This window comes from Capsicum annuum, chromosome 12 (assembly GCF_002878395.1).
Source record: "Capsicum annuum cultivar UCD-10X-F1 chromosome 12, UCD10Xv1.1, whole genome shotgun sequence".
NCBI classification, from domain to species: domain Eukaryota; kingdom Viridiplantae; phylum Streptophyta; class Magnoliopsida; order Solanales; family Solanaceae; genus Capsicum; species Capsicum annuum.
This window is the reverse complement of record NC_061122.1, coordinates 45,071,328-45,081,564: the sequence shown is the minus strand read 5'-3', so window position 1 is coordinate 45,081,564 and position 10,237 is coordinate 45,071,328.

Sequence of the window (10,237 nt, the reverse complement as noted above, 5' to 3'; positions counted from 1 at the left end):
CAATAGCATAGTTGCCTTGTTATTCATCTCATTTTCTTGTTCAAAACACAAACGTCAAAGTCTAGTGAAGCCATGTGAGGCCTATTTCAATTTACTAGCAACTTGTTGTTCATCTTGTTGTTCTTATGTTGGTTAGAACTAGGAATTTAGAGGTGTAGTGATAAGGATAGTGGAAAAGGCCAATTTATTGAGTATATGTAGAGCCGAATCTTTTGCTTATGATTGAGTTAGAAATGAAGTGATATATCCTTGTGTGTTAGTTTAGTAGAAGGTAGAGAAAGAGATTATTAGTTAAGGTGGATTGTTATTTTCTTGAGGTAAGAAAAGAGTTATTAATGGTATTTGTTGTGCTAGAAAATTATAGGTTTTTGATGAAAGTACTTCGTGCTTTATTATTTTTAATTTAGGCTTCCCTTGAGGTTGCAAAAAAGAGTTTTGTTGAAACTTATAGAGCTATGAAAGAAGTTTAGGTGTAGAAATGGGTGAATAGCAGTGATGTGAAGATGGAGGATGTGCTAATGGATTATAATAAAATAGGCCACATGCCCGTGATCAATTATTGTTGTTATAAAGTTTTAGTGTACTACTGTTTCTTGATGCTTTGTTTTATAGCTTCCAAGTGAAAGTTGTGTGTGAGGTTGGATTGTAAGTCGTGTTTAGCACTAGACATTAAGTTTGAGCAGTTGATGTTCATGAAGGTGGATATGATGATTTCTTGGTTAATGATGCTAGTTTTATGGGAGTGATCTAATAGGCTTGAACAGTGTATGCAATAGCTTAAGTTTACTTGATTCATAGTTAAGTATGATGTTGTATGTATGATGTATAAGTATGCCCAAGGTAATATAGGGCTACATTATTTTTGAAGATTATTGCATATTATGTGGTTAGTAGTACCGTTAAGTTGCTAGGTGGAGAAAGACTAGTTAGATAGCATATGATGTTCTTGATAGCTAAGTTAAGGAGTTATGATCAATAATGTTGAGCTATTTTATTATGATCTTGATTCTTATTGTTTAGAGGAAAATATAAGTTAGAGATATGATATTAGCAAAGTATGAAGAAAGTTAGTATGGTTCAGCAAGAGTTTAGAGATATCCATGTTAAGTGTTAAAAATCTAAGTTGGTGAGTGTTTGAGTTGTTATATGATGACTTATGGGGCTATAGAAATCTAAGATTTGAATCTTAGAAAGAGGTATTAGCATTGGGTATTTTACGTGAAGATACAGTCCTTCAGGGTAAGTTTAGTTTTATGTGTATTGATTATATCCCAGACTCTAGAGTAAAGTGATTGCAGTTTAGATTAGAGTTTATAAAGGGGTTCCACAGACTTAGAGTGGTGGCTTAAAGCTAAGGAGGACCCATTCTTATTTTAGTATTTTCAGTTATCCCAACACCTACTAATGCCTTACATTTTAATTCCACGGTCATAATTTATTTTCATGAATATGATAGAGAATCATGTATTCTCCCAGTTCCTAAAATGAGGAGTTCTATTTTATTCAGCAGTCAGATTCACATTCCAAAAGTTATGAACTCCAAACTCAGGTCATGCAGCTCATGACTCATGTACTCATGCTTTAGTATGCTCAGTTTCCGTAACTCATGCTACACTCAGTGAAATTTAGATTTTTCCATGTATATCCTCAGTTGAGATCTCTTGATAAATCCATGATGTTGATATTTTATTCCTCAGGCCTCAGTTAAATGTTAAAGTTATCCTTTCAAATTTTAGGTCCCAATGTTTTAACCTTTTTGTGACCTTTCCTTGTATAACAATAGTGGTGATGAGTAATTATGCTAATGGGAGAGAGTAAGTGTTTCTTGTTGATAAAAAATCATTGTATGCTTGTTTTAGCTAAGGCCATAAGTGTGAAGTAAGATTTAGGACAAGACTTTGATACATGTTGTGGTTAGTTGAAATTTGTGTGTGTATGTTCTTAGGGTAGTGCGTAGGAGTTATTGTGATAGAGGTTTAGAGAATACGAGGAGTGTTCTATTATGGGTGTTTGTTTAGACGTTCATGTGTGGTTATAACAATAGACTTGAAGGTCATGTTGGTGTATAAGAGGATGAATATGGTGCACGTTAGTTTCCAACCCTTGCAACCTTATAATCCAAATCCTTAAGTGAATTCATGATCGGGGTTGTCAATAGCACATCTAGTGTAAGTTTCAAATTTTTTGGGCAGGGTTTGATAGTAAAAATAGTGAGGTAACATGATATGGCCGCAACGCTCGTATATTGCGTTGGTAGAGAGCAATGCAACACGTCGCATACCGTGTCGGTAGTCCAGTTCCGTTATGATGTTATATGTAGTACCCTATGATTTATAGTTAGGCTTGATCATGATGAGAGAATATAGTTCAGTTTATATTTTACTAGATAGATTTATGAACGACCATGTGAGAATTAAAAGTTTAATCAAATGAGAATGATATTTAAGGGGAATAGTGTAGTTGAGGGAATATCTGAGAACTGATGCTAAGCTTGAAAGTAAGAAGTTGCGTTGTCTTTGGCCTAGCGATTCTGTCTTGGCATATGATTTACAGGCCTATGTTCCAAGCTATAGAGTTGTATCAATGTTATGATTCCTTAGTCAGATGTTTTGTTCAGATCATGCCCAAAATTCTTTGCTCCCTAATGTTAATAGAATTTTGTAGAAGAGTGCTGAAGAAATACTCCATTTGAGTATGGGTAGTCAGTATGATACAGTCCATGTAGTCTGCAATCCAATTTAGCAAGCAAGTAGATAAGCTCCTATAGATTCCCAACTTTTCATCTAGTCTTACTATCTAAAGTTTCATGAGTATTGCTATTCCACGAGATACTTCAGTTCAGTCCATGCATCAAGTTCAGTTTCAGATATTAAGTCATGATTCAGTTCGTAAGTATCCTATGTAGCATCTCAGTCTCTTCCTAGTATTATCACCAAATTATTATCATTCGGGGATGAACGATCCCAAGAGGGGGATTTTGTAATACTCCGAGTTTTCATGTCATAAACCTCTCATCTTTTTCTCATGAAATCAGATCCAACGCAAAGTGATGGTTACTCATAAGTTGACACTCTCGTTTCTATCTTAGACATATAGATATTTTCATGAGAATTCATGCACTTATAGATTAGTTCAGTAGATCATTATGTTTGACATTCAGTGATTCAGTTTATATCAGTTGTGCATGATAGCTTATAGACTAATATTCCTCTATGTTTCAGCTTAAGTATCCACATTCGAGGACGAATGTTCCCAAAAGGGAGATAATGTAATCCAAATGATTTCTATGTAAATATAAGTTCATGATCATTATCATAGTATATGAAGTGGTTTAGAGGTGAAAAATATTCATAGCAATGACTTAGAACAAAGTTGAGCTAAGATCAATTGATTTGTCCAAAATTCGATATTCGACTCTACAAGGGTCTACTTCAAATGTCTATAACTCTTTATATACATGAAAATTTTCATTTCATAACCCACCAAATTGTATATAATTGAATTAGGTTTCCAACGATACCAATTTCGCAAAAATTCGATGAGCAAGTAAAAAGTTGTGTCATTTTCCGTGTGAGGTAGTAAACTGACGTGATCTTGGCGCGTCACGTCAAATTTGCCTCGACAAGAAAAACTGATGTGGATCCAAGGCTGTTTTACATGCTAATTCAATTCCAAAAGGTCTGAGGGTCACTTTGGTAAATTCTGTACTCCCAAATCCATCTAAAACACACAATTTCACCCCCAAAAAGGCAAAGATACCTCATTATTCATCTTTTCATCTCAAGCAACAAAATCCTAAGGCTCATAATTTCTCTCTAAGAAACCCAAAGTTTCTCCATTAGTTATCCAAGATAACTCAAGATTAAGGTTTCCCAACACAAAATCTCTAAGAATTCATTATTAATTTATCAATAGAAGTCCAAGATTCAAGCTTTTACATTCAATTCATCAAAGATCATCAATTAAGGTATGTGGGGTTTCAACAAGGACAATCCTTTCGTCCTTGTGCCCAAAACTTATTTTAAATTTATAAAGAGAGAAGTAGCAATTACCCCTCTGAACTTGTCACATTTTATTCATGATACACCTGAACTTTGACTAGTCCTAAATACCCATCCCCCCCCTCCGAACTTGTTCTTTTAATATATCGCGTGACCCTTTTACGCTGATGTGGCAAACTATTTGAGTTCAACCTCCATCAGGTACGTGATGGAGGTATTTTTTTGCCATTTCAGCATTTTCAATGATAAAAAGATGAAAAAAAATCATTTTCCTTTAATTTTTTCAAAAAATTCAATTAACCCTCTCTCTATTTATTATCCCTCTTCTTCCATTACTTCCAATCTAAAAAAATATTCATCCATTTATTAATTTTTTAAAGCTCCAGTTTATTAATTAGTTTATGAAATAAAATTTCATCCATTTATTAATTTTATAAAAATTCCATTTATTAATCTAAAAAGAAATTCATCCGTTTATTAATTCAACCTAAAACTCCAGTCTCCATTCCTATGAAACTCCTTCAATTTTGTAATCTTAATTATATATATATATATATCATATGAGTTATTGTAACTAAAAAAATGTACTAAATATCGAAGCAGATATTTTAAACAATATTAACAAAACAAATACTAAAGAAACTAAGACACATACTTATAATAAATGTAGTTATATTAGTTATCGATTTTTAATCCCTAACGATTTAATTTTTGATTTAATCGATAAGAAAATACTCATAAAATAGAAAAAGTAGTAACTAACATAAAAAGAAACCAAATCTTAGTTGCAACAAAAATCCTACTTTTATATATATATATACACACACACACACACACACACACATACACAACAACAACAACAACAACAACAAACCCAGTATATTCCCATATAGTGGGATCTGGGGAGGGTAGAGTGTACGCATTCCATACCACTATCTCTAAAGAGGTCGAGAGGCTATTTTTGATAGACCCCCGGCTCAAGACAAAAGACAGTATGAAAGAGCAACAAAAGCATAGAACAGGATAAAATAACATATGTACGATATCCACAAATATATTGTACATTTCCAAACACAGGACACCAAGTTCAACCTAAATACTGACTGTGACTCATTCACACCCTTTATATATATATATATATATATATATATATATATATATATATATATATATATAATTTAATATAATCTTATTGGGTTATCGATTTACCCAACAACTTAACAAAAAATCAAAATCGAATCAATAACCCAATAATATTTTTTACAAAATCAATAAAAAAATTGTTAACCCAATAACTATTAATCAATAACATTTTTATTGGTTCGATTTTTGTACACCCCTTCTTAATCCATTAATTATAATAAAAAACGTATTTGTGTATGCGAGTCTCCTCAAAATCCTAATCGAAACACTAATCGAAAACTACTATGAAACACTAAATGAAAAAAAATAATTTCATATTATGAAACACTAACTAGAAAAAAATAATTTTATATTTTTAACACACAAAAAATATAAATTTTTAAATAATATCTTACTTGATCAACGAAAATTATACCTTTCACTATTTTGGAGTAGAGGAAAATTAAAAAATATAATTTTTTTAGAGAGAAATTGAATAATTAAGGATATAAATGGGTTATTTTTTAATGTAGGGTAAATATAAGGGAAGTAAATAGTATTATCCACGTGGATAGCCACATCAGCATTTTTAACCACGTGTCCGCGCGTGTGTTACACGCAGTGGACAGTGGGCTGAACAGGGTGGCGCGATATACTAAAAGAACAAGTTTGGGGGGGGGGGGGGGGTGGGACTAGTCAAAGTTCAGGTGTACCATGAATAAAACGTGACAAGTTCAGGGGGGTAATTGATACTTCTCTCATTTATAAATTACTGAATTTTATGTGATTTTTCATGAAATTGAGGTTAGGGTTTACACCCAATTTATATTGTTTGAAGATTATGATTTTACAAGTGATTGAATATTAAATTGCATAACTATTTTCATGTATTTATGCACGTAATGCAATTTTCCAGATTTTCCAAAGTGAGTTTAAGCAAGATATTGAGATTTTTGATCTTGTTATTTTGATATTGTTGAAGTATTTTCAAGAAGCATATTGAGCATGATGTTTTTCTATAATTTTGAAGATAAATTTCATGTCTATTCTTATATTTTCATGCACATTACTGAAATTTCCAGATTTTAAGATGAATTATGAATCTTTATGTTATCAAGCATGAATTTTGAGATGTTTTATCATGAGATTGAAATATGAGTTATTAGGCCCTAGTTTGAGTATTGATATTTCAAAAACTTGTGCTTTTAATCACCCTGAGATTAGCATATTTTCAATTGTATAAACATTATTTGATCTTCAGATTCCTAATTGAGTTTTGGAATCCACTTTTTAGAGTTTATTACAGATTACAAATATGAATTTGGTCTTCATTATAGACCCTTGAGTTACTTTAAGGTGGATTTCCTAAAATTTTTGAGCCTAAGTATGGGAGTAGTATTTAGCACCGAGCGGGAAGTGTGGCTTTAGTGCATCCAACTTCCACAGAACTACGTGCCACCATAGGATTGAGATTTATGGGCCTAAAGCTGAGATAGTAATCTCTAAAGTTGAGGTTCTATTCCGATGGCAAGGGTAGAACAACTCTCCCCAACGTGGGCGAGACGTTGGACTCCATGTCAGCTCACATGGTTTATGTCGGTTACAAGAACCTCCCAAAATTTTCCCCCCACTCTTACACAGATTATAGATTTAAAGTTTTGAGATGAAGTGTTTATTATGGGAAATGATTTTAGACTTCATTTAGCTTACAAGCTTAAGAACAAAAAGAGATTACAGACTTTAGAACTAAGTGTAATGACTCATAAGATTTAAAGATATGCTTTATTCTACACGATTTCAGATTTTAGTATTTCAGATTTACTCAATAAAGGTGAGTCATTTACATTTAGCATGCATGATTTTATAAACTATGATAATATTGAGATATTGTTTACTTATTGTATTGCAACCCCATATAGTCAGTACATCCTCAAAGTACTGATCCACATATATGTTTATATGCAATATTGTCTCATAATGTAGGTACAAGTTTCAGTATGCACATTCAGATTCAGACAGTTGCAGATTTTCGCCTGTGAGATGATGAGTCCTCCTACTTCGGGGACTTCAGTTATACTTATTTATATTCTTTACTTTCTTATTCATAGATAGACAGTAGAGTTAGTGTATTTAGTTTCAGTTTTCTTGTAAAAGCAGAGTTGTAATCATGTGAATTCAGTTTTATATTGATCAGATTCAGAAAAGAGTTATCTTTCTCTAGTTTTGCATAGATTTATGCATTTTTATTCAGTTTCTTATGAGTTATGCCAGTAAAAGGGTTAGCATGGGGTCACTTGTGATTCTAAGCACCGTTTGACGTCTCGGGACCTATTTTCGGGGCGTTACAATACCCCATTAGTACATTAGTACCCCTCATGAGTTCTTTCAAGGTATTCCACGTTCGGCTAAATTTTCTTATGGATTCCCACCACAATGGTGTTCGAACTTGAATATGTTTAAGGGAACAAATAACTCTTTCGACTTCGCTCATATCATAATTTATACTTTCACACTCTCATTTCTAATCAAGATATTATTCAGGACCCGACTCTTTTATAAAGATGGGAAGAGTAGGAAGATCTTGACTCCTACTATACCCTTCATATAGACCTTGGGTCCCGTTTCCATACGTTTGGGAACTAGGATAAAAAGAGTAAGATATAGTACCCCTTGGCTTTGGAGATATATGCTCTTTGATTCCCATGGAGCATCATGTACTATAGTTAGCATTTCACATCGATTTGGCATTGATAAGAAGTACTACAAAATGAGGAATACGAAACTTCACAATCCTCACTTACATTCTCACCATTATCCTCTTTCACTTACATTCTCACCATTATCCTCATAAGATTTGTAAATGAATGGGTTATGCCTTACACCACCTCTAGGCTCGGAGTGGGAAGTGCAATATTCCTCGTATGCCTCAACTTCCTCATAAGAACCATCACAAGGCTCTTTATCATCTCCATACTCACTATAAGAACTAGGATCATCATTTATCTTACATTCTCCTACAGAATAGTAGCCCATATTTTCATCCAACTCTTTATCATGGCTATAGTTATAGCCTCCATAATCTCTATCTTCTTCATAGCCATAACTATGTTCACCACAATCATAGTCTCTTATGTCATAGTCATAATTATTTGATGATATCTAAGACATTCTTCCTTATATAACCTTGTACCTACAAAATGAAAAACCAAGATTAGTAGTAAATCTCCTCACCGACAATCGTAATAATCTCACCTTTGTGATCCTTATAATTGGAGCAACGAATATTGAAAGTTGCTTATACTCTGGTGGACAATAAGGTGTCAATATCTCCTTTGCTGTCAGAGTAGATTCTTGTTTGAATGACTCAAAGAAATAAAAACTATTTACGGACTTGAAAAAAAAAATTTACAACAAAATAAAAACTAGAAAAGCTCAAAAGAAATAGGACGATTAAAGAATTCAGATGAACTAATCTATCAACTTAGAAGACAAATTACTAGTTGATGATTGGTTTAAGAATCAAAAAAAAAGAAATTAGGAATCAATAAAATAAAACTAAAGAATCAAACCTTGAGCAATGGAGTAATTAAAGTGTTAAAATGCACTTTGGAAGCTTGAATTTTGTGTTTCGGATTTGATTTGCGTTGAGAAGGGTTGATTTGCGTTTGGTGACCTGCTCTAGCAGGTGGGGCACAGATCCAAGGAAGCCTGGACACAAGTACCACTGGTTTGAGGTGCTGAAGCACCGTGGGTACAAATCAAGGGCATTTCAAAAGCAGATCAGCCGCCTCTCTCTCTTGAAATTACCGAAATAACCTTCTAATGGTCCTTTGTGCAATCTTTTGTTGGAATATCCTTTGGAATCTCCTTAGATGACCAAGTACAAACACTTTTTCACTACTTTTCTACCTTATTTTTGGTTCAAATACCCAAATTTGTTGAAAAATTCAGCTTGAAAATAGCAATTTCTTCACGAACACACCAAGAACACCAAGAACATCAATCTTTCTAACTTTTTTCCCAAAGCTTGGAATGAGTTAAAATTTTGAATGAAAGAACTTTTCAACGTTCTACGATCATTCTAAAAGTCATTTTGCCCAAATTATTCACCAAAATCTTTAGCTTTTCAATCGACTTCAAACTTCTTCAATCCAAGCTTCCAACAAGGATAAAACACTCAAATAAGCTTCAATTTGACTCAAATTTTATTTATAGACTCGTATAGTGTTAGAGAACACAATTCTAACACTAGAAACACAAGAAAACACAAAAATAAAAAACTTAAAATTTGACCTAAGATCTAAAACGTGAATAGTAATTTTTTTTTTGTGATTTTCAATTTCGACAACTCTTTTTTTGTTGATTTTCAAGATAACAAACCCAAGATTGACCCGTAGGAATGAAATCAAGCTAGGCTCTAATACCAAATGATATTATTCTCGCTCGAAAGACTCAAATCTAAATGTGAAAAAGTAAAGATTGAGGGATAGGATATCAAAGATAGAAAGATAGACACAAATATGATAACAAAAAGGGCAATCAAAGGGTGTATCAAACTCAAAAACCTCTCTTAAAGATTATCAAATAGCAATTAACTCTTATGTGACCGAAAGGGGGATCGAATCTCCCTTACAACCGACATTTCTAATCAAAGATCAACATTCACTTTTCCAAGCTCTCAAAACACTCTCAATAGAGGTTCATGAATTTATCATTATCAATCAACCAAAACTAACTAAATAAGCTTAGCTATCAAGTATTTATAGTTTGGATAAATATTACATAATTAGGACCCAAAAGTGACCCAAATGCAAAAAAAATGCTCACTAAGGGCTGTTTTGACCCACTCTTGAAATGCTAGAGCAAATCAAAAGCGGATCCAAAGTGCCTTGGGCGCATGACCCTTCCAAGGAACTTTCGAGCCCCTTTTTGCACTCCTTTGACCTCATCAAAGTCATTTGAACCTCCTTAATGTTAATCTTCATTCATATGGCATCTTTTGATAGCACGAAGGAGTCATCAAGCACTTTGATTATCATACTTATCTCATCAAAAAGTCCGAAGGCAATTTGGCTTGTATCAGGGTCCACCCTTAGCATCTCCATTGCATATTT